The sequence below is a fragment of the Magnolia sinica genome, chromosome 1 (genome assembly GCF_029962835.1).
Source record: "Magnolia sinica isolate HGM2019 chromosome 1, MsV1, whole genome shotgun sequence".
In the NCBI taxonomy this organism is placed as follows: domain Eukaryota; kingdom Viridiplantae; phylum Streptophyta; class Magnoliopsida; order Magnoliales; family Magnoliaceae; genus Magnolia; species Magnolia sinica.
Window position 1 is genome coordinate 56352854 of NC_080573.1, and position 24410 is coordinate 56377263.

A 24410-nucleotide genomic window follows, 5' to 3' on the forward strand; every position below is an offset into this window, starting at 1 on the left:
ATGGGCCTCAATACATCGCAAGTGGGCCTCAAATATATATCACGGTGGGCCGCATGATATGGGCCTAATACACATCATATAGGCCCACATTACGTATGTATTGTAACATCAAGCGGGCCATGCCAAAACATGACGCGAATATAAAACATACATCAAGGTAGGGCAGTTTGCAATCCACGGTGAGAGCTAGGATTATACCTAAAGTCATTTCAATAGTTGCAGGTGCAACATGTGTATCACCGTACACTATCATTCTATTGGACACATGGTACACAGCGATGGTTAGCATCGCCCAAACATTGCCCATGTAAAACAACACCTTTCATACATTCTCCAGCACCATTGCACCGTCCACCCTGGATGGTGTGGATACGGAACATACATCTAGGTGGGGTCCGTAGCACCACCCAAACACTATCCGAACACTATCCAGAACTGTCGGGACGGTGTGGATGAAATGCATACAACAGTGGGGCACCCCAAAGACGTCCAAGCATATCAACACCGCCCGGATCATCTCGATGCTGGATGAAATAAATATATCATGGTTGTCCCCACAGACGGTCGAGAGATGGACGGTGTGGGCATAAAATGCATACATCACATGTGGTCCACAGGTGGGTCCACATCTGGACAGACTGCCCGGATTTAAACCACATGCATCACATGGGTCCCATCGTCTACGTGTGGACAGTGGACTGCTTGGATGAAAAGCATACATCAGAGGTGGGTCCCACGTGGGGCCCACCATAATATTATATATATATATATATACACACACACACATAGAGAGGTGGGTGTCTACCGTCCTCTTACTGGACGGATGAACTGGATATAACATATATATCAGGTGGGTCCACGCGTGTGGCCCACCAGTGATTTGAATCTGCCTCATTCCCTAGCCCATGGCTAGGGAGTTGGATGGATGACGTTGATGAGAAATATACATTAGGGCCCCATGGTTTTGTCGAGATGGACGGACGACTGTGGATATACAAACATCATGTGTGGGACCCACAGATCTTGCTGATGTTAGCAGCAGTGGGACCCCGTCTCTGCAGAAATAGATGGACGCATATATATAAAACACATACATTGTAATGGGCCTACAGAACTTGGCGTCGTCACTTCAGTAGCAGCCCTGGCCCACCGTCCAGGCCCGGACGTCCATTTGACGGATGGTTTGGATGGGTGCCTCATCCAGGTGGCCCACCTGCTTTAAGCAAAATGGATGGATGGTATGGATATACTCATACCTCAAGGTGAGACCTAGAACTTCGGCATCAATACGACGCAATCTGCCGCTCATCCAACAGATGGACGGAGCTAATAAAAATCATGGCGGGTTCCACCGTCCGATGGATGGTGGTGATACACCACATCATGGTGCGTCCAAAAATAAATGAACGGTGTGAATAAATTACATACAATATGGTTGGTCCATGTGGTGGCCCACCCAAGCCGGGATCAAGCTGATATTTGTGATTTCCCCTCATCCAGGTCCGCGTGGGCTGGCCCAATGGCTGGACGGTCCGAATCATGCATGCACATAATAGGTGGGCCCCACTAACATGGAAGGAGAGAGAGAGAGAGAGAGAGAGAGAGAGAGAGAGAGAGAGAGAGAAATCGGATGGTGGAGGGACCCTGCCACTATGGGCCCCTCTTTACAATGGATACATCAAGATGGGTCCCATCATAAGTGGGCCCTCTAATCATCAAAATCACACAAATATGATCTCCTCTTCCTTCTTTTGCCAACACGATCTAGAGCTCCAAGGGGTGGATTTTAACGGTTGAGATTGATTATGGAGGGTGGGATTGGGTGGTAGGGAGTGGGCCACACCTATCTTGCTCCTCTCATGGAGCTTCGCCGATTGCTTGCTTGGAGAATGAGAGAGAGAGAGAGATGAGGGAGATGAGAGTGATGGGTGAGTGAGTGATGAGAGTACTTCTGTAAGAGAGAGAGTTGACTTTGGGGATGGGTGTGAGTGATGGGAGTGATGAGATGTGTACTTGATATTTGATGTGATTAATTAATTGATTTGACATGTTCTCTTAGGTTTTGCAAAGCGCGGCATTTTCCTCAAATTGATAAGCGTAATCACTCATATAATAATCACACATTGTCTTCTTAACTAATGGAACATCATAACCCAATCGGTTCTTAATCGTAGTTCCAGCTAATTGATGACATATAGGGTGTTTCCTAACATAATAATCTGACAACCCTTCAACCAATATTTTATCTCTTAGAAGTTTATTAGAGTATTCTCGTGTCTACTCTGGTATGATCATGATAAAACCCTAATTCTACATTAAGGTTTGAGATGAAAAGAAATAAAACAAAAATATCAAGGTAACTTAATGAAGTTATAAGGCAAAGGTTAACATGTTATCAATTTAATCAAGCAAGAATGATAAAGCAATACAATAATCACTTCCTAATTACTCTTGTTAATGCAGAATGATATGTAGTAATGATGCATGCCTCGCTTGCACTCCCAGCGACTTCATCTCGCGATCGCGCATGGCAAACTCCCTAAACGTGCACTTGCTCACCAAAGCATATGCAATGCGGTGCATGGTTGTGTTAGCCAAGTATTTGATTAGACTTTTTCATACAGCAGATTCGGGAAGCTAAGGTGCTCCCTTTATATCACTTACTTAAACAAGGATCCATCTAGGGTCGTTGATCCTAGTTAATCACATATGATAGGCAAGTTGTAGGCATCACCCCTAATGAAAGCAATGGATAAGCAAGTTCATGAGTTTACACTTGAGGTCACTACGGGGCTCGTCACCTCAGCGTAGGCTAGTTTATACTTGAGGTCACTACGGGAGGCTCGTCACACAACATAGGCCGACGGCTCGAATACGATGTCCCATACACCACCATATTCGGTTCACGAGTTTGGGTTGCTCACTGGTCACTACGAGGAGGCTCGTCACCCGGCGTAGGCCGACGGCTTGGACCACGATGTCTCATACACCACCATGCCCCGGCTCATGAGCTTAGTGGATCTTGGTACCATAGTTAAACAGGCTTTACATTAGTAAGCGGTACCTTGATTCAAACAGTAGCGTCCAAACATGGTAAATATATAATAGGCCAATCGGGTTATCTGACAACTTGATTGGTACGAGTGCACATTGAATTAATCGACATGGAACGCATAAGCACTCCATGTGGCCTAACCACGGTTGACAAATAGCGTACGACTTAGATTCATCGAACATGCCTAATGTGGCGAAACTAGTTTGGCCACTCAATCAGGAGCTATCATCGATTGCCTGGACTATGTAGTAGTCCCAAACATACTTAAATGCAGTAGGTAGTCACATGTGTTAATCATAACAACATTTAGCAACAATTACAACAAAATTCTCATTTGAGCATTTTTATCAAATACATTGAACAAGTTATTAAACATATGCATTTCATCTATAAATCACATGGTAGTAATTTACATTACATGAAGGAAACTATGAACATGGATAAGGTAGTCGAGAATCCTATCTCAACATCCTTATTAAAAGTGATCCATCAATCAATTTCTCATTCGGACATTTTATCAAACACTTAAGCTACATAATACTATCTATATAAACTAAATTAGTTATAACATATATTATTGTAGGTCCTTTCATAAAGGAGTTGTCATACATACAACAAACATGTATTCTAGATTAATAGTCATGGAAAGCTTAATTCATAATTTCACTTTCATTCAACCATTTCAACAAACACCTGGAATGCATTATGTAATCACATAGTTCACACACATGTATAGTTTATCGAATACATCGTAACTAAGATCATATGACAACAATCAAGTCAGGCATAAATCATTGCTGACATTGAAAGCCTTGAAAACCATAACCCAAATGTTTATAGTCCGCACCTTTCGTCGGTTATCTTGTTTCGAACTTGGTTCGAATCCTACGTCCCTGTATACAGAACAACAATACCTAAACATTGAAATAGGTTAGCTATTTCACTGATTCCTCTATTTGGATTCTCAAAAAAAGATTAGGGTTAGGATTTCTTACCCAAATGAGTCGGAATTGATGGTGTAGCGAAACAGGAGAGGTGATTCAGCCTGTGGAGTGGTGGCAGTGAATCCCAGCAACGATCACCCTATCTCTCCCTCTCTCTTCTCCTCACTCTTTTCTTCTTTTTTCTCTCTTCTCTCTCCTAGGGTTAGATAAATATGTATGAAATGAAAGAGGGGTGGTTTAAGGGCATTATATAGGTTCAGAAGTGGTGTAAATGGCCCCAAGGCCATGGTATACTTAGGTTATAGCCAAAAGGTGACTATTTTTTACAAATAGGGCCCTCAGGAAGGTCCATTTCTTACCTACGTCATAGAGTAAGTTCCCTGACAATGGATCTATACCATGATCGATCGACAGTGAAGGAACTGCATTAGATCATTGGTCATTGTCACTCGATCAAGGCCACAAGGTTACAGATATGTGCAGGAAAATTTCCCTGATCCATGGGTGAAGTTCGGTCAAAAGCCGACGGTCTGAAATCTTCAATTTTGTCCACAGGTGAAGTGCCCAATTTACTTAATTTCTGTTGCATTTTCTAAAGATATTCGCGTTCCTCACACACTTTGCTCAGGGCTCAAGTTGTGCGTTCTGAATACTATTTGGGCTCGATTACCATGATGGTCATCAAGCCCAATAAGATGGTCATAACCCTATAGTTTCGCGGTCATCGGACTTTCGACGTGTGGTCTAGGTTCGATACGGAGTTTTAATGTGCTCCCGGGAGCAATTGGCTTTTGGGATTTCTCCTAGTTTTTAAGTAGCTTGAGTCAGTGCTTTTGATAGTTTCGGGTCTTGCCATTTGTATAAATAGTGGTTCAAGCTAAATCCACCAAATAATTTAGTTTAGTACTTAATTGATTTTCGTCTAATTTCCACGATATGGTCTTTAGGGATTTTCGCCTAAGGACGTACTGGGTCTTTGTACGGATTTTTTCAAGACGTTATAATCTACACCCTTAAAGAAAAATTTCATCCATGAAATTAGTACCTTTTTGGTACTCCTCGAGGATCCGAGGGTAGTTCTTATGGACTTGCCTCCATTTCCCAAGTAGCCTCTTCCTCGGTGTGGTGTGTCCATAATACTTTCACAAGTAGGATAACTTTGTTACGTAGCACTTGTTCCTTCCTATCCAGAATACGTGTTGGTCACAATACATATGTAGCGTCCTCACTCAACTACGACTGCTCCCACTTGATAATGTGAGTAAGATCAGAACGTATTTCTTCAGCATCGATACGTGAAATATGTTGTGCACGCCGGCGAGTGGTATGTTTTGGTCAGATGGTATGCTACCACACCCACTCGATCCAGAAATCTGAAATGGGCCTATGAACCTCAGCATAAGCTTCCCTTTCTTACCAAATCGAAGGACTCCCTTCATGGGGAAAACCTTAAGAAATACATGGTCCCCAACCTCGAATTCTAACTGTCACAGTCCTGTATCGGCGTAACTCTTCTGTCTGTTCTGGGCTACGAAAAGTCGACGCCTAATAATGTCGATCTTCTCTGAGGTCACCTACACCAACTTCGGGCCAATCAAACTCTTCTCGCCAACTTTCGCTCAACAATGTGGTGCTCAACATGGGCGCCTATACAATGCCTCGTAGGGAGCCATGCTAATTCTTGCTTGGAAGCTATTGGTATAAACAAACTTGGCATAGGGGAGATAGTCATCCCAACTATCCTTGAAATCAAGCACACAAGCCCACAATATGTCTTCTAATATCTAGTTTACCCATTCCATTTGCCCATCCATTTGTGGGTGGAACGCGGTATTGAATTTCAGTTTAACTCCCATTGCTTCTTGAATCCGAGTTCAGAAAATAGACGTAAATCGCATGTTTCGATTCGACACAATCTCCATCGGAACTCCATGCAGACGTACAATCTCCTTGATGTACAGCTTGGCCAAATCATTTGATGAGTTTAAAACTTTAATCGGGAGGAAATGAACCGACTTCGTCAATCTCTCTATAATCACCTAAATGGAGTCATGTCCCTTCCTTATCTTCGGTAACCCGAAAATGAAATCCATAGATATGAAGTCCCATTTCCATTTAGCTATGGGCATGGGCTGAAGTAAACCAGGAGGTCAGCAATGGTCGGCCTTGACCTACTGGCAAGTGAGACAATGGGGTACAAAATCTATTATCTAGGCCTTCATGTTATCCCACCAGTATGAATGCTTCAAATCCTGATACATCTTCATACTACCGGGATGCATTGCCAATCTTGAATTATGTGCGGCTTCTAGGACCTCTCTCCTCAATTCATAGAAATTTAGAACACATAGGCGGCCGCGATATCTCAAACCTCCATCTAAGCCAACCCTCCATTCGGACTCTTCACTGTCACTTGCTCGCCTTCTCATCTTCACCAACAATTCGTCTTCTTTCTGTACCGCAACAATTTGTTCATCTATAAGTGGCTACACATGGATGTGTGCGATGCTCTCGAACGGCTTCTCTACTGTAAGCCTCTATTCGAAGTCTTACATAAACTTTACCACATTCCATTCTTCTATCATCAGCGAAGCTGCAAATTCTATTGTTTTCTCGCGGCTCAACGCATCGGCCATAAGGTTGGCTTGGTAGGAGACCTCAAACTTGAAGTCCTTCAAGGTTTCCATCCAACGTTGTTGCCTCATATTCAGGTCCCGTGTGAAGATGTACTTAAGGCTCTTGTGGTCACAAAGAGCTCGAACTCCTCTCCATAGAGGTAATGTCTCCATAGCTTTAATGCGAAAATGACCACTGACATTCCATGTAACGCCTTGAAAATTGAGGGTCGAGCAAAGCTCAAATTTCGAGATCCAACGCATCACTTATGCAACATAGATAATGATGATTAAATATTATCCATATTAATGCATTTAAACATGAGTGAGATTATACTAAATCAGCATATCATACCCCAGAGTTAATGTAATTAGGTAAGCGGAAGACTAAGATAGATATATAAAGTATATAAGTGTTTCAAAACCTCCAAAGTATGAGTATTTTACCAGGCTGAATATATACATGTATGGTTTCAAAATTTATAAAATATCAAAGTGTAAATGTCCAACTAATCCATAAGTCCCTGTAATCCCGTCGAATCAGCGTGGGGTCTACATAGACCCGTCTGAGAGCTGAACGTAAGAGAATCCTTCCTCCTCGCCTACGAAATCTAACTCCGCTATATAGACTTCGCCATCAGTTGCATCTAAATTAGAGTTTGGGTGGTGTTTTAAAACACTGTCCTGGGGTGGGAATGAGTGGCCAACTCGGTGATACTATAAGGCAAAGGTTAACATGTTATCAATTCAATTGAGCAGTAATGATAAAGCAATACAACAAACATCTCTAACTACTCTTGTTAATACAGGGATGATATGCGGTAATGATGCATGCCCTCGCCTACACTCCCTCAGCGACTTCATCTCACGAACGCGCATGGCAAACTCCCTAAACGTGTACTTTCTCACCAAAGCACATGCAATGCGATGCATGGTCATGTTAGCCAAGTAATTTATTAGGTTTATTCATACAGCAGATTCGGAAAGTTAAGGTACCTCCCTTCATATCATTTACCCAAACAAATGATCCATATAGGCTCATCAATCTTAGTTAATCGCATACGATAGACAAGTTGTGGGGTCATCACTCCTATTTAAAAGCAGTGGATAGGCAAGTTCATGAGTTTATACTCGAGGTCACTCCACCAATGCCCTACCAATTGGAGCGCTATTTTTGAAGGGGGACCAGATCAAGACGGTTCACCCCAACCCATGCTCGGACCACAGCTCGCCAACAGTTTGAATATAGTGTCTCATACATCACAATATTCGGCTCATGAGTTTGGGTTGCTCACCGGTCACTACGGGGAGGCTTGTCACCCCAACATAGGACGACTCGACCACGGTGTCCCAAACACCACCATGCCCGACTCATGAGTCTTAACGGATCTTGGTACCATGGTTGAAACGGGCTTTTACATTGGTAAGTGGTACCTTAGATTCAAGCAGTAATGTCCATACATGGTAAACACATAATAGGCCAATCGGTTTATTAGACAAGTTTGACTGGTACGAGTGCATGCTGAATTAATTGATATGGAGCGCATAAGCACTCCACGTGGCCTAACCACCGCCGATAATCATTGTACGACTCAGATTCACTGTGCGCATCAAGTGTGGCGAGACTAATTCGGCCACTTAAATAAGAATTGTTACCGATTGTCTGGACTACGTTGTAGTCCCAATCGTACTCAAATGTAGCATGTGGAGACATGTGATAATCATATATGTAATTAACAAACAATCCAAGTACAACGCTCATTTAAGCATTTTATCAATATATTGAACATGCTACCGAACATTTCAAGTCATCCATAAATTCCATAGTTGAAATTAAGATTACATGAAGGAAATTATACATATAGATAAGGTAATTGAGAATTCTATCTCAACACCCTTATTAAATACAATTCATCAAACAATATCTCATTCAGAAATTTTATCAAACACATAGAACATATTGTTATACATGTGCATTTTGAAATTAAGACTGTATGAAGGAAATTATACCTCTAGATAAGGTAGTTAAGAATCTTATCTCAACGCCCTTAATAAATACAATTCATCGGACAATTTCTCATTCGGACATTTTCTCAAACATTTAGACTACACATTACCACATATATGAACTAAATTAATTATAGCATATATTATAGCAAATCCTTTCACAAAGGAGCTGTCATACATACAATAATCATGTATTCTAGGTTAATAGTCATGGCAAGCACAAATCATGATTTTATATTCATTCAACAAACACATGGAATGCATCATATATTCACATAGTTCACACACATGTATAAATTATCGAATACATCGTAACTAAAATCATATGGTGGCAAACAAGTCAGACATAAATCATTAACTGACATTGAAAGCCTTGAAAACCATAACCTAAACATTTATAGTCCGCACCTGTCGTCGGTTAACTCGTTTCGAACTCGGTTCGAATCCTACGCTCCCGTATACAGAACAACAGGTACCTAAATTACGAAACAGGTTAGCTATTTTGTCAATTACTTTATTTAGATTCCTAAATCAATATTAGGGTTAGGATTTCTTACCCCAATCGAAGTTGGAATCGACGGCGTAGCGATGGTGGGGTGGTGATTCGGTGTATGGAATCGTGGGAGTGAATCCCGGCAATGATCTCCCTATCTCTCTCTCTCTTCTCCTCACTCTTTCCTTTTCTTTTCTCTCTTCTCTTACCTAGGGTTTGAGAAAATCGTATGGAATGAGAGAGGGGTGGTTTAGGGCATTATATAGGCCCAGAAGTGACATAAATGGCCCCAGGGCCATGATATACTTGGGTTATAGCCAAAAGGTGGCTGTTTCGGGCCAACAGAGCGTATTTGGAGGTCCACTGTCATATATGGTCTGGAGAAAGTTCCCTGACAATGGATCTACACCAGGTTAAGATTTTTGTTCCATCAAATTAGTGGATCGATCGTGGAGGACCCATTTCAGTTCAACGGTCATCGTCACTCAATCAGGGCCACAAGTATAATGACATGTGTAGGAAAATTTTTCTGATCCAAGGGTATAGTTGGGTCAGAATCTGATGGTCTGAAATCTTAAATTTAGCCTACAAGCGAACGGCCCAATTCACTTAAGTTTTAGTTCATTTTCTAAAGATATTTGTGTTCCTTACACTCTTCGCTCCAAGCTCGAGTTGTGCGTTTATGAATACAATAACTCAATTCCTGTGATGGTTGTCAAACCTAATAACGCAGTCATAACCTTATAGTTTCATTGTAATCATACTTTCAACGCACGGTCCCGATCCGATACAGAATTTCAATGTGTTCCCGCGAGCAACTGGGTTTTGAGATTGCTCCTAAGTTTTCAAGTAATGTTGGGTTAGTGATTCTAATGGTTTTGGGTCTTTTAGTTTGTATAGAAAGTGGTTCAAGCCAAATCCATCGATTGTTTAGTTTAATACTTAACTAAATTCCACCCTAATTACAACAGGACAAGGTCCTAGGGTAGTTCTATGCCCCCTTTTGGTACTTTTAGTTAGTATATTATTTTAATTATTTTTTTATTAGTTTTTCATCAAGTCTACTTTATCTCCACCAAATTTCATTATATTTTATATTCTAGAAAAATTCTAAAAATTCTAGAAGTAGCAGTTGTCCACGCTAATTTGTTTGGGATAGTTGTCACATCAACCTAGATTCAACTATATTATAATTTTTATTATATATTTTTACTTATTTTTATATGAAACTAGACTTATCAATCTTCAATCTAGCTTTTGAATCACCTAAATAAGAGTTATATTGAGGGAGATATGACTTTTTTAAGTTGGTCAAAAAATATAAAAAATTACGGTGAGGGTCCACCGAAATCCGGTGCACTGGCGGCGCACCGCGGTCAGGGCGGTGGAGTCGCGTGCTGCTGTGATGTCTGGTGGTGATTCTGCCACCTGATATTTGAAACGGGTGTATTTTCTTGCAAAAAGGGATTAGTTATTTGACATGCAATATATGATTTTGGGGTAGGAGAAGCTATTCTATCCAAATAACACATTTATTTTTTGATATTCCATAAGGTTAATAGTTAAAAACTCATTTTATTTATATATTTACTATTTATAGTAAATTTTAGTTTAAGTATTATTTTTCATCATTTAAACTTTAGGATTTGTGTCTAATATGAAAATACTTAGAAAACTTTAGAGAATATGGTGGTGAAAGGTGAGTTTTTGAAGGAAATGGGTTGAAAGGGGATTTGAGGCTTTAAGATTGAGTTCTAAGAAGTTAATAAGAGGTTATGATTGACCCATTATCCAAGGATGTCTAACTCCAAGTTGGCAAAAAATTCAGGACGTTATAATTCTAAGTCATGTGTGGGGTAGTTTTCTTCATGTTTCATCAACTATCGCGATGCATAAGTAATCACTCTGTGCTTCTGCACAAGAACACAACCCAAACCAACACGAGATGCATCAGTGTATATCATATATCTGACTCCTTGCTTTGGTAATACTAGCATGGGTGCGGATGTCAACTTGTCCTTCAATTTCTGAAAGGCTACTTCTGCCTTCTCATTCCAAGCAAACTTAAGATCCTTTCGACTAAGCTGAGACAATGGTCTAGCTATCTTGGAAAAAATTTTAATGAATCAGCAATAGTAGTCAGCAAGTCCCAGAAAACTCCTCACTTTTGTAACCGAACCGGGCTGCTCCCAATCCTGAACTACGGTCACCTTAGCAAGGTCCACAGCGATACCTTCCTTAGACACCACATGTCCCAGGAACTTGACTTCTTCCTTCCAAAAATCGCATTTCTTGTACTAAACAAATAACTGGTTCTTTTTTAGAGTATTGAAGACTGCTCACAGGTGCTCTTCATAATCCTTTTGGCTCCTAAAGTATATTAAAATATCATCTATAAATACAATGACGAACCAGTACAGATAAGGCCAAAATGCATGAGGTCCATGAACACGGCCGGTGCATTCGTAAGTCCGAACGACATCACGAGAAACTCATAGTGCCTAAAACTGATCCTGAATGTTGTCTTCTGCACATCCTCATCCCTGACACGCAACTGATGATATCCAGACTGTAAGTTAATCTTTGACAAATACTATGCCCCTTTCAACTAGTCGAACAAATCATCTATCCTGGGCAAGGGATACTTGTTCTTCACCGTCACTTGGTTCAACCTGCGATAATCAATACACAATCCTAGTGACCTGTCTTTCTTCTTTACAAACAATACTGGTGCTCTCCAAGGGGATATAATAGGCCGTATAAAACCTGCATCTAACAGATCATCGATTTATCTCCTCAACTCCTCCATTTCACATGGAGGCATGCGATATGTCGGTAGAGAAATGAGTGTCGCACTAGGCCCAAGGTCGATAGTAAAGTCGATCTCGCATCGAGGAGGTAGTCCAGGTATTGTCCTGAATATGTCTATAAAATCTTGGACTACAGGGGTGTCCCCAAGTGTCAGATCATCAACATTCTTAAATAAGGAAGCGTAACAACTTATACGTAGGGCCAACTGACCTGTACTAGGAAAGTAAAGGTCGTGCCCTCATGTGCATGTGCGGTCACTAATCTGGTATCGTAATCGATCTCTACCTTCATTTTGATGAGTGAATCCATGCCGAGGATGACATCATAATGATGTAGTGGGGTGACAATTAGGTCAATACACACTGTTCTACTCCCTAAGTCTATCGGACAATCTTTACAAAACTCAGCAGCGTCGGAGAAAGTCCCCATTGTGGTAAGAACTCTCACGCCAACCATAGGAGTAGTTCTCAACCTTAAGTGCTTGACTGTAGAGCACAATATTATCAAAATAGTGGCCTGTGTCCACCAATAGAAATACAGGTGTACCTTGAATGTGGACAATGACTTCAAAGGCTAAAGGCACTGCAGTTGCTATATCAAATGCACTAGCTGCTAGTGCATGTACACGTGCATGTACATGTACCTTAAAAGTTGTTGAGGCATCCTATTTCAAGGTACAAGTGGTCGGTAAGATGGCTGTGCAGGCGGTGCCAATCACAGAGGTGGAGCTGATATAGCTTGCGGTTGCTGATGGTTGATCTCTTGAGGTGGCGTGAAACTATTGTCCCTCATCTTAGTAAAGTAGTAGGTGCTTGTATGGCCCATCCCCTTACAGTAGGTGCACCACAGATCTGATCGCCTCAGCTGGATCGGTGGAGCCATAAGCCTCGGAGGTAAATCCGCACGTGGCCTCTTACCAAGGAATAGTCGGTTTGGCAAATCAGGTTCGGTCTCGGGCCCATTGGTAAACATATGTGAGACAGTTTGTCTTCGTCCTACTCAACTCGTAGGGACATGTTCACTAGCTCAAAGATAGTTGGGAATGCTAGCGCAACATATCTTCATGCGGATATCGGGCCGCAGCCAGAAAATCGCCACATCTTCATTGGTTCATTTGTTAGGATCAAAGGAGCGTATCTGGTTAGCTTCGTAAATTTGTTCTCATATTCTGACACGGTCATCCCTCCCTATCGGAGGTGAAGAAACTCACACTCCTTTTCATTACAATAAGTGAGGGGGAAGTACTTCCCATGGAAGCGGTCTCAAATGTATCCCATGTCCACATGTGTCCTGTGGGAACAGTTTGTAGGATGTTGTCCCACCATAAACTAGCCTCCTTCTCAAACATATAAGTGACCATCTCCACCTGTTTTGCCTCTCGGTGCGGCTTGATCTTAGAGATACGATCTAGCCAGTATTAGCCTCCTTGGGCCTGTGAGTGTCCGCAAAGGTGGGAGGTCGGAAATGCTGAAAGTGCTCAAAAAGGTTGTTGGTATTCATATTTCTAGCAGGCTGCACAGGTGGCATCGGTGGGACCATATTCATGTTCTCGAGCAATGGCCCCGCAATAGCGGTTAAAAACTATTGCCGCCGCATAAAAATATCATCCGCTCCAACCTATTAGGAGGAGGAGCCGATCGTGGTACTTGTGGCGTCAATGAGGACGCACGCCTGCTCCGGAGCCGGTGGTGTAAAAGGAGTTGGCCCATTCTTGGTGCCGTGGCCGGCTTAGAATCCGGCATTGTCTCATGATTCGGGCTCGGGCTAAGATCCGTTGGCTATCGTTCAGGGGATGTGCCCTGTCAATCAATCCGCCAAGTGCAAGACGTGTCATATTCTAAGTAGTTTTCGGAGGCATTCCTTATATACAACATAAGGTGCAACATGTGTAAGATTTTGAATAACAACACTCAATTTTTCAAGCATTCTACACATTCCAAATCAAAAGAAGCTTCTTGTATTTCATTTAACCAAAATTGCCACAATACTTGAGATGTAGTCTTACGTGGATCATGACAGAAGATGCATGTGAGCTAATCTAATAAAAGCTTACCAAACACTAAGCACACTAATAGCCAACCAAGCTTACCAAGGCTATTACAAAGGAAAATAAGAAACAAGGAAAACTCAAAAATGACTACAACATATGACTAGTGGTCCAACTCCGGTGATGGTGGAGGAGCACCCTTGTTCTGCATACAGCACAGGAGGATCTTCAGAGTGTGAGACATCCTCTTGAATTTTTATTTCAAATAGGCCTAATTCTCCTTGACCTCTTGTCTCAGGGCAGCTTGGTTCTCTTTAATCTGAGTCATGCGGGCTTCTAAGGCAGCCCGATCATGGCGGTTGTCATGTGTAGTAGTAGGAGGCTCCCTATCTGTATCTTGGGCCTTCTCTTCTTACTCTTCCTCATCACTTTCCTCTTTATCACTGCCTTCCCCCACACTTCCTTCCTTCTCGCTTCCGTCCTCTATTTCATCTTCCTCCTCTTCTTCACTACTTTCTTGCTCTTCCTCTATCTCATCCCCATACTCATCAAGCCTTGCTTGTCACTGCCTGGGGCCTATGCCCAGATTTTTTAGCGTAGTGTCACTGATGATATGAATCGGGACAAATCATCCATATGGAGTCTGAAACTGAAGTGGCGGGCAATTTTACAAATAAGTCAGCCAAAGGGAAGTGAGGCATCTCCCCGTATAAATCGTGCAGTACCCACAATCCGAGACAGTATAAATGTAGGCAGACATAGCTTGTCTCCCTGACCAACTTTGTATAAGAAATCCATCATAAGCCGAGTACATTCCGTGCAGTTACTCCACCTGGGGTATACATTATATGTGAATATGTGGTGGAGCAGGCAGAAATTGTTTGTCAATTTGGTCGATGCAAGGCTATTTCCTCGACTTCACCACTCAAACTAGCTGCAGAGGAAACGTGTGCAGTGATTCCTTTCTCGCTCACTGGCGAGGTTTGTCTCACTAGAATGTATAAGTCCACGCTCCATACCCATGATACGAGCTATCATGTCTACATTGACTATGGCCTCCTTCCTTCCCAAAGGGATAGTAAATTGCAACGGCTCTAGTAGTGGGTCCCGTATATAAGCATAAAAGGCACGCACTGCCCCTTCACTTGCATGGGTATTCCCTCAAATATGGGACCCCATCCATTTTCCAGGAGCATGTCCATTACTGGGTATAACTTGAAAAGCCTTTCATCCACATGAGCATCGAATACAACTCTTCGGTTACAGAACTTACCTAATTCGATGCCTGCCTATAGCGATCTTTCGATAGGGATTCGCGGGTCGAGATCCCGTTTTAATCTCCTTTCTCGCTTAGCGCTCGTGCTTGCTTCGGCGCCCGTCTTCTTCCTTGAACGGGTTGGGCGGCTAGGCCCGACTTTATCCAAGGATGCCCTCTTCTTTCTCATAAGGGAAACGAGTGTGGAGAGGGAGAAAATAGTAGTAACTAACTCAAAAAGAGCCATGGGGTTAGAAAATCTTGAAAGGTGGGATGGGTTTATGGATTTGGAGGGCTATGAGGCACAAAAGAGGGCCTTTGTGCTCAGATAGGTAGGAAATGGGAATATGGGGGTTGTAAGAAAGAGTTTTGAGGAAAATGGTGGAGGATGGGTGTGTAATGTAGAAGAAGAAGAAGAAGCCTTGTGTATGGGAGAGAGATTTGAGAGAGGAAATGTGAATTTAGAGGGGTTTGAAAGCTTGAAAGGGGGGTGAAATGAACAAAAGGGGGCAAACGAGACCCAAATAGGGTGGTCCCACATGAATATAAGGCCCCACACATGTGGGTAAGGGCGGTGGGCGGCCAGATCAGCAGGCCCACCAGAGGAGGGGGCAGCGCGGCACCGTTGGGACGGTGCCGCTGCGGTCCTCTGGATTCGTGGCGGTGCCATCGCCTGGGGGCAGTGGCCTCCCCCTCCCCGGGCTCCGAAATGGTGTGGGGGACCCCTTGCGTCCCACTGAATTTTACGGTATGGGCCCCTACGTCCGTGAAATGTATTTCCTCGGTCCATCTTGCACATATTCATGCCCTTTGGCATGTTTTAAGTTTGGGATTAACTGACTAATAGTTTAAACCCGTCGATTGACGGCCTAAGAAGGAATCGAGATCATTTCAGAGGATCTCGGTCACGTATGGGTCACATTTCGACTGTCAATCTCACATGTCGGTGAAACTTGGGATCCTATGATCATTTCTACATTTTTCGCCCTCACCTAAGTCAAAGTACGTCAAAGAAAGTCATGTTACCATAACCCAGGTCCATTTTAATCCAAATCATGCTCTGATACCAACTTGTAATGCCCTAAAAATTGGGGGTCGAGCAAAGCTCAACTCCCGAGTTCCAACGCATCACTTATGCAACATAGATAATAATGTTTAAATGTTGTCCATATCAGGGCATTAAACATGAGTGGGATTACACTAAAATAGCATATCATACTCCAGAGGTAATTTGATTAAGCAAGCGAAAGACCGAGATAGGTATATAAAGTGTATGTACGAGTTCCATAACCTCCAGAGTATGATCATGTAGCCAGGCTTAATATATATATAATTTATTTCAAAATACACAAATATCCGATCATCCAACTAATCTAATATCCCTGTAATCCCGGCAACACAACTCTAGGTCTACATAACCCGCCCGAGAGTTGTACGTAGGAGAACTCCTCCTCGTTAAGGTATTCTGGCTCCATCGTGAAGCCGCATCGGAAACTGCATCTAAATCAAAGTCCGGTTAGTGTTTTAAAACACCGTCCCAGTGGGAGTGAGTGATCAACTCGGTGGTACTATAAGGCAAAGGTTAACATGCTATCAATTCAATAAAGTAGTATTGATAAAGTAATACAACAATCACTTCCTAATTACTATTGTTAATGCAGAATGATATGTAGTAATGATGCATGCCCTCGCCTACACTCCTCGGCGACTTCATCTCACGATCGCCCATGACAAACTCCCTAAACTTGCGCTTCCTCGCCAAAGCACACGCAATGCGGTGCATGGTCGTGTTAGCCAAGTATTTAATTAGGCTTATTCATACAACGAGGATTCGAAAGCTAAGGTACCTCCCTTTATATCACTTACCCAAACAAGGATCCATTTAGGGTCATCAATCCTAATTAATCACATACAATAGGCAAGTTATAGGGCATCAACCCTAATGAAAATAGTGGATAGGAAAGTTCATGAGTTTACACTCGAGGTCACTACGAGGATGCTCGTCACCTCAGCATAGGCCTAGTTTATACTCGAAGTCACTATTGAAGGCTTGTCACCTGAACGTAGGCCGACAGCTTGAATACAATGTCCCATACACCACTATATTCGGCTCACGAGTTTGGGTTGCTCACTGTCACTACAGGGAGGCTCGTCACCCTAGCGTAGGCCGACAGCTCGACAACGGTGTCCCACACACCACCATGCCTAGCCCATTAGTCTTAGCGGATCTTGGTACCATGGTTAAACGGGCTTTACATTAGTAAGCAATACCTTAGATTTAAATAGTAGTGTCTATATATGGTAAACACACAATAGGCCAATCGGGTTATTTGACACGCACAATTGGTACGAGTGCACGTTGAATTAATCGACATGGAGTGCATAAGCACTCCATGTGGCCTAATTACTGTTGACAACCAGCGTACGGCTCGGATTCATCGAACGTACCTAATTTGGTGAAACTAGTTCGGCCACTCAATTAGGAACCGTTACCGATTGCCTAGACTACGTAGTAGTCCCAAACATATTCAAATGCAGTAAGTAGTCACACGTGTTAATCATAACAGCATTTAGAAAGCAATTACAACAAAATTCTCATTAGAGCATTTTATCAAACACATTGAACAAGTTATTAAACATATGCATTTCATCCATAAATCACATGGTAGCAATTTACATTACATGAAGGAAACTATGAACATGGATAAGGTAGTTGAGAATCCTATCCCAACATCCTTATTAAAAGTGATCCATCAATCAATTTCTCATTCAGACATTTTATCGAACACTTAGGCTACACATTACTACATACATGAATTAAATTAGTTATAGCATATATTATGGCAAATCCTTTCATAAAGGAGTTATCCTATATACAACAAACATGTATTCTAGATTAATAGTCATGGCAAGCATAAATCAGAATTTCACTTTCATTCAAACATTTCAACAAACACATGGAATGCATTACATATTCACATAGTTCACACAGAAGTATAGTTTATCGAATACATTGTAACTAAGATTATATGGCAGCAATCAAGTCAAACATAAATTATTGCTGACATTGAAAGCCTTGAAACCATAACCTAAATATTTATAGTCCGCACCTTTCGTCGGATCGCTCGCTTCGAACTTGGTTCGAATCTTACGTCCCCGTATACGTAACAACGGTACCTAAACATCGAAATAGGTTAGCTATTTCATGATTCCTCTATTCGGATTCCTAAAACATGGTTAGGGTTAGGATTTCTTACCCAAATTAGAGTTGGAATCGATGGTGTAGCGAAACAAGAGAGGTGATTCAGCCCATGGAGTAGTGGGAGTGAATCCTAGCACGATCTCTCTATTTCTCTCTCTTCTCCTCACCCTTTTCTCCTCTTTTCTCCCCCAGGGCCATGGTATATTTAGGTTGTAGCCAAAGGGTGTCTGTTTTGAGCAAACGGGACTCATTGGGAGGCCCATTACTCACTTACATCATGGAGTAAGTTCCCTGACCATGGATCTAAGCCAAGTTATGACTTCAATCCGATCGGATTTGTGGATCGACCGTGGAGGACCCGTATTAGTTCAATGGTCATCGTCACTCGATCAGGGCTACAAGTATACTGACATGTGTAGGAAAATTTTCCTGATCTAAGGGCATAGTTTGGTCAGAATCTGATGGTCCGAAGTCTTCAATTTCACTCATAAGCGAATAGTCCAATTCACTTAAATTTGAGTTCATTTTCTAAAGATATTCGCGTTTCTCACACACTTCGCTCAAGGTTCAAGTTGTGCATTTCTGGATACTTTTGGGCTCGGTTCCCACAATGCTTATCAAGCCCAATAAGACGGTCATAACCCTATAGTTTCGTGGTCATCGGACTTTCGATGCGCGGTCCAGGTCCGATACGGAGTTTCAATGTGCTCCTGAGAGCAACTGGGTTTTGGGATTTCCCCGAGGTTTTCAAGTAATGTTGAGTTAGCAATTTTAATGGTTTTGTGTTTTGCAGTTTGTATAGATAGTGGTTCAAGCTAATCCACCGATTAATTTAGTTTAATACTTAATTAATTTTCGTCTAATTCCCACAGAATTCGATCCTTAGGGATTTTAGCCTGAGGTGGTACTCGGGTCTTTGTACGAATTTTTTCGATACGTTACATTTACCGCCTGATTGGCGCTGCATTCCCAAACAACCCGACTCGCCGACAGTGCCTCGTGATGCAATAGAGTCCGGGCACGACGGGGCTCTCACCCTCTTCGGCGATCCTATTCCCGAGGTTCTCATTCCACCTCTAGTTGCTCCCGTTCCCTCGCCCGAGCCTGTTGTACCTATGTCAGAGGCCCCCGCAGTTCCTATGCCTCTGACTGAGGCCAGTGCAGCCCCTACTTTCCCTATCATACCCGTTAGAGTAGAGTAATTGCAGCAGATTCTGCAAGCTATCACAGCCGCCCTCTAGGGGCAAGGCAGACAGCCAGTGGAGACTCTAAAGCAAACAGAGCAGGTGCACACGAGCGCTCTTCTATGAGACTTCCGTCACACTTGCGGTATATTTACTTTAGGGCAAGGCCAAGTGGAATAATTCATAGAGGGATCATGATAAGAGGAGAGGCCAAAAGAGGTAGGTCCCCTCCGGTAGCTCCCACCAGAGCATCGACAATAGTAGAGGCGTGCAGCCCAATCGTCCGAGTGCCAGTAGCACCTCCCACACCACCTCCGAGGTAGTTCGCCGGTGTCTGTCATGGTGCGGTGTGACGGGACACCGTTGGCGGGAGTGTCCCCGCCTTCGCCGCCAGATCGATCGAGAGCACCGCAGAGCAGAGATCCCTAGCAACAGAGCAGAGATCCCCATAGTAGAAGCGGCAGGAGCGACTACAGAGGGAAGAGGCACCTCCCCAATCGGCTTAGATCAGATTTTACATCATGTTTTATATACTCGGCTTGCCGCGATTTGATACGTTGTCGAGCCTAGTCGTTGTCTTGTTTGATGTCATGTGTAATAGAGGAGCCTATATCATGAGCATTGATCGATTTCCAATGGTCTCGTGATTTCCTCGATGTATTCAAGGAGATTCTAGGATTGTTGCCGCACCGGCATATTGAGTTTCTCGATGGCCCCATATCGTATGACACCGATGGAGTTGTGAGAGCCGCAGCGAGTTGAACGAGTTGCATGAGTTGGGTTTCATTCACTAGAGTAGTTCTCCAAGGGAGTGCCAGTACTCTTCATCGGGAAGAAGGATGGCTCGTTGAGGCTGCATGGATTACCGCGAGCTCAACCGGTCACGATCAAGAACAAGTATTCGCTCGCGAGGATCGATGACTTATTTAGTCACCGCAGGAGCTTAGTTCTTTTCAAAATTGACTTGCGCTCCGGTTACCATCAAATTCGAGTACGAGAGGAGGACATCCCGAAGATGACTTTTAGGATGCGCTATGGTTACTTTGAGTTTCAAGTCATGTCCTTGGATCGATCAATGCGCCCTCGGTCTTTTATGCGCTTGATGAATGAGGTCTTCTCGTCCCGATCTCGATCGCTTGTTGTAGTCTTCATCGATGACATTCGATATATTCGAGGACCCGCGAGGACCATGTGAAGCTGGAGAAGTACAAGTTTTGACAGGAGGTGAAGTTCCTTGATCACGTGGTGACAAGGGAGGGTGTCACGGTGAACCCCTCAAAGATTGATGCAGTGCGTCAGTGGGACCAGCCCATGAACGCATCCGAGATTCGTAGTGAACGCATCCGAGATTCGTAGTTTTCTTGGTTTGACGGGATATTATCGATGATTTATCAAGGGATTTTCTCGTATCGCAGCACCATTGACTAGGTTGACCTGGAAAGGTGTAGAGTTTGTGTGGAGTGACACCTGTGAGCTAGCATTTTTGAAGCTGAAGGATCACCTCATGTCCACTTCTGTCCTCACTCTTCCCTTTGGGAGTGAAGGCTTTGTTGCATTTTTCGATGCTTCGCGTATTGGTTTTGGTGCTATCCTAATGCAGCACGGGAAGCCGGTAGCTTATGCGTCTCACCAGCTTAAGGTCCATGAGTTGAACTATCACACTCATGATTTAGAGCTGGCGACAGTTGTCTTCGCACTAAAGGTAAGGAGGCACTATCTTTATGGGATCAGGTTCGAGCGTTTCTTCAACCACATGAGCCTAAAGTATCTCTTCTTGCAGTCTGAGTTAAATATGAGGTAGAGATGTTGGATGGAGCTCCTAAAGGACTATGATTTTGATCTTTCAGTACCACCCTGGTAAGGAGAACATGGTGGCGGATGCTCTCAGCCATCAGCCACGAGGCCTGGTGATTCATATGATGATTCAGGAGTGGAAGATGCTCGAGAAAGTGTCAGCATTTGACTTTTAGATTGGTTTGCAGTCTTCTATTGTGTAGTTATCGAGCCTGTCAATTTAACCTTCTCTTATCACAAGGGTGATCGAGGCTCAGTTGATGATTAGTCATTGCGAGTTATCAGAAGACACAACATCCGAAAGTCGATCAGTTGGCGATTGGGTTTGATGGTGGACTTTGCTTCAAAGGCCGATTATGTGTCTCGGATATTCGTGAGTTGCGCAGATCTTATGACCGAAGCACATCGATCGTGGTTTTCTATCCACCCTAGCTCGACGAAGATGTATCGTAATATAAGGAGATAGTATTATTAGGCGGGGATGAAGCGTCAAATCGCTTTGTGGCCGAGTGTTACACATGCTAGCGTGTCAAGGCCGATCATCGAGACCTATAGGTCCATTGTAGCCGTTGAGCGTCCTAACGTGGAAGTGGGAGCACGTATCCATCGATTTCATTATGGGCTTTCCGAGGACTCGGCGCGGTCATGACACCATTTGGGTTGTTGTGGATCGTCTGACGAAGTGGCACATTTTCTTACAATTCGTGTGACTTGGCCTTTGGATTTGCTTTCCAGATTGTTTATTAATAAGATTGTGAGACTACACAATGTTCTAGTTTCGATCGTTTCTGACCAAGACCCAAGGTTCACGTCTCGGTTTGGGAGGAGCTTCAAGAAGGTTATAGGGTCCGCCTTACGATTCGGCCGCGTATCATCTGCAGACCGATGAGCAGCCGAGAGGGTCAACCAAATTCTTGAGGATATGCTTCGTGCTTGCGTGATCAACTTCTCGGGTAGCTAGGATGAGCATTTGTGCTTGTGAGTTCGCATATAATAACAACTATTGGACGACTATTGGTATGACACCTTTCTAGGCTTTGTATGGGAGGCCGTGTAGATCTCCCGATTATTGGGCCAAGGTTGTAGAGTACCATCTCTTAGGCCCCAAGCTTGTGCAAGAGACATCGAGGTTATCGATATCATCGGGTAGAGGATGCGCACAGCTCGAGCCAATAGAAGAGTTTTATTGATCGTTGGCGTCGTCCCTTGGAGTTCGCTGTTAGGGGCAAAGTGTATCTCAAGGTCTCGCTCATGAAGGGTGTGGTTCGATTTAGAGTGAAGGGCAAGCTTGCCTTGAGATTTATTGGGCCTTTCGAGATCACCGGGCGTATTGGCGTCGTGGCCTATAGGCTTGCATTACCTTCGACTTATCCGGCATCCACAACGCTTTTTCACATTTTGATGTCGCGGAAGTTTGGATCGTGCACCATTCTAGTGATTGATTGGCAGCCTCTTGAGGTCCATGAAGATGCTTCCTACATCGAGTAGTCGATTCGTATCCTTGATCGAAGGAGCAGGTCCTTCGAACCAAGGTCATTCCTTTAGTGAAGGTTCAGTGAGGTCATCATTTTGTTGAGGAGGTATCTTAGGAGCACGAGGTCGAGATTAGAGAGCACTATCCCCATTTGTTTGTAGATTAATTGTGCTTGTATCATGCCTTATATTGCATTGATTGCTATATGTGTGTGTGTGTGTGATGATGCCTTCTCTTCCCTTGCCTTGTCCTGGCATGATAGTAAATTTTGAGGATAAAATTTTTATTAGAGGGGAGAGTTGCATGCCCATGTCCTAGTGACCATTCCATTCTATAGGATCCCGCGGTCCTCCTGGTTGAATTCCTGCAACCCGCGACCCGTAGATTGCATTTGTGCGTGACCCTAAGTCACATCCTATAATCCCGAGTCGACTCAACCCGAGACCTGTGCCATTACGACCACGCCATCGTCATAGTTTCGACACTTAGATCATAAGTTGTGGACCGCGCATCGTAGGACCCACCTATCCAGTTACACATTTCCCTAGCAACCATCATCATGAGGATGATGTCACCCTAGGTGACATCACCCTAGCTATAGCCCTAGGCATGCTCTTACAACTCATAATGACCTTAGCCCATGCCTCCCGACAACTCATGATTGCCTAGCAAGAAAAGCAATCATTTCTCCTTTCTCTCTCTCTTATCTCCCTCCCTCCCTCTTTCTTTCTCATCTTCCTCATTTTCATCCTCCATTGCAAGAGAGAGCTCCCAAAATTCCATCCCTCTTCCAAGCTTATACCCTCTCATCCAACCCTCCAAAATCAATCCCAACCATTGAATCTTTTTCCCTTGGAGCTCTAGAACACATTGGTGGAAGAAGAAGTCTAAGATCCTAGGTGGGTGCTTTTATATTATTAAATCCTTTCTTTCTTTATTTGATCTTTAATTTTCATTACATGGGACCCATCTTCATGTATGTTGTAGATCTTAAAGGGGAAAGAGGGGCCCATAATGGCAGGGCCCCTCCCACAACCGCTCTCTCTCTCTCTCTCTCTCTCTCTCTCTCTCTCTTCTTCTTCTTCTTCTTCTTCTTCTTCTTCTTCTTATTTTGATGATGATGATGTATGTAGCTGATGGGCCACGTGCATGTGGGCCCCACTGATGGATGAATTACATCCAGATCATCCAGCCATGGGACGTCCAGCAACAAAATATTGTTGGACTATATGTTAGGAAAACACCAATATCAGTTTGATCCCAACCTGGTGGGCCACGTGCATGTGGGACCCACATGTGATGCATGTGCCTTATACTAGACCATCTGTCCATCTGATGGGGTGTGGACCCCACACATGTGGTCCCACCTAATGAAATCCACACTGTCCAGACCTTGGATGTGGGACCCACCAGCTATATAACTGCTGTTTAAAATCAACATGTTTTGGGGGCCTAACCATGAGATATGTGTTTTTGAGGTCAATTGCGCGAGTTCGCACAATTGATATTGGTTGCGTGGTCCGCATAATGAAAATGTCAGTTACGCGGGTTCGCACAACTGATTTCAGAAAGTAATTCCCATGAACGGT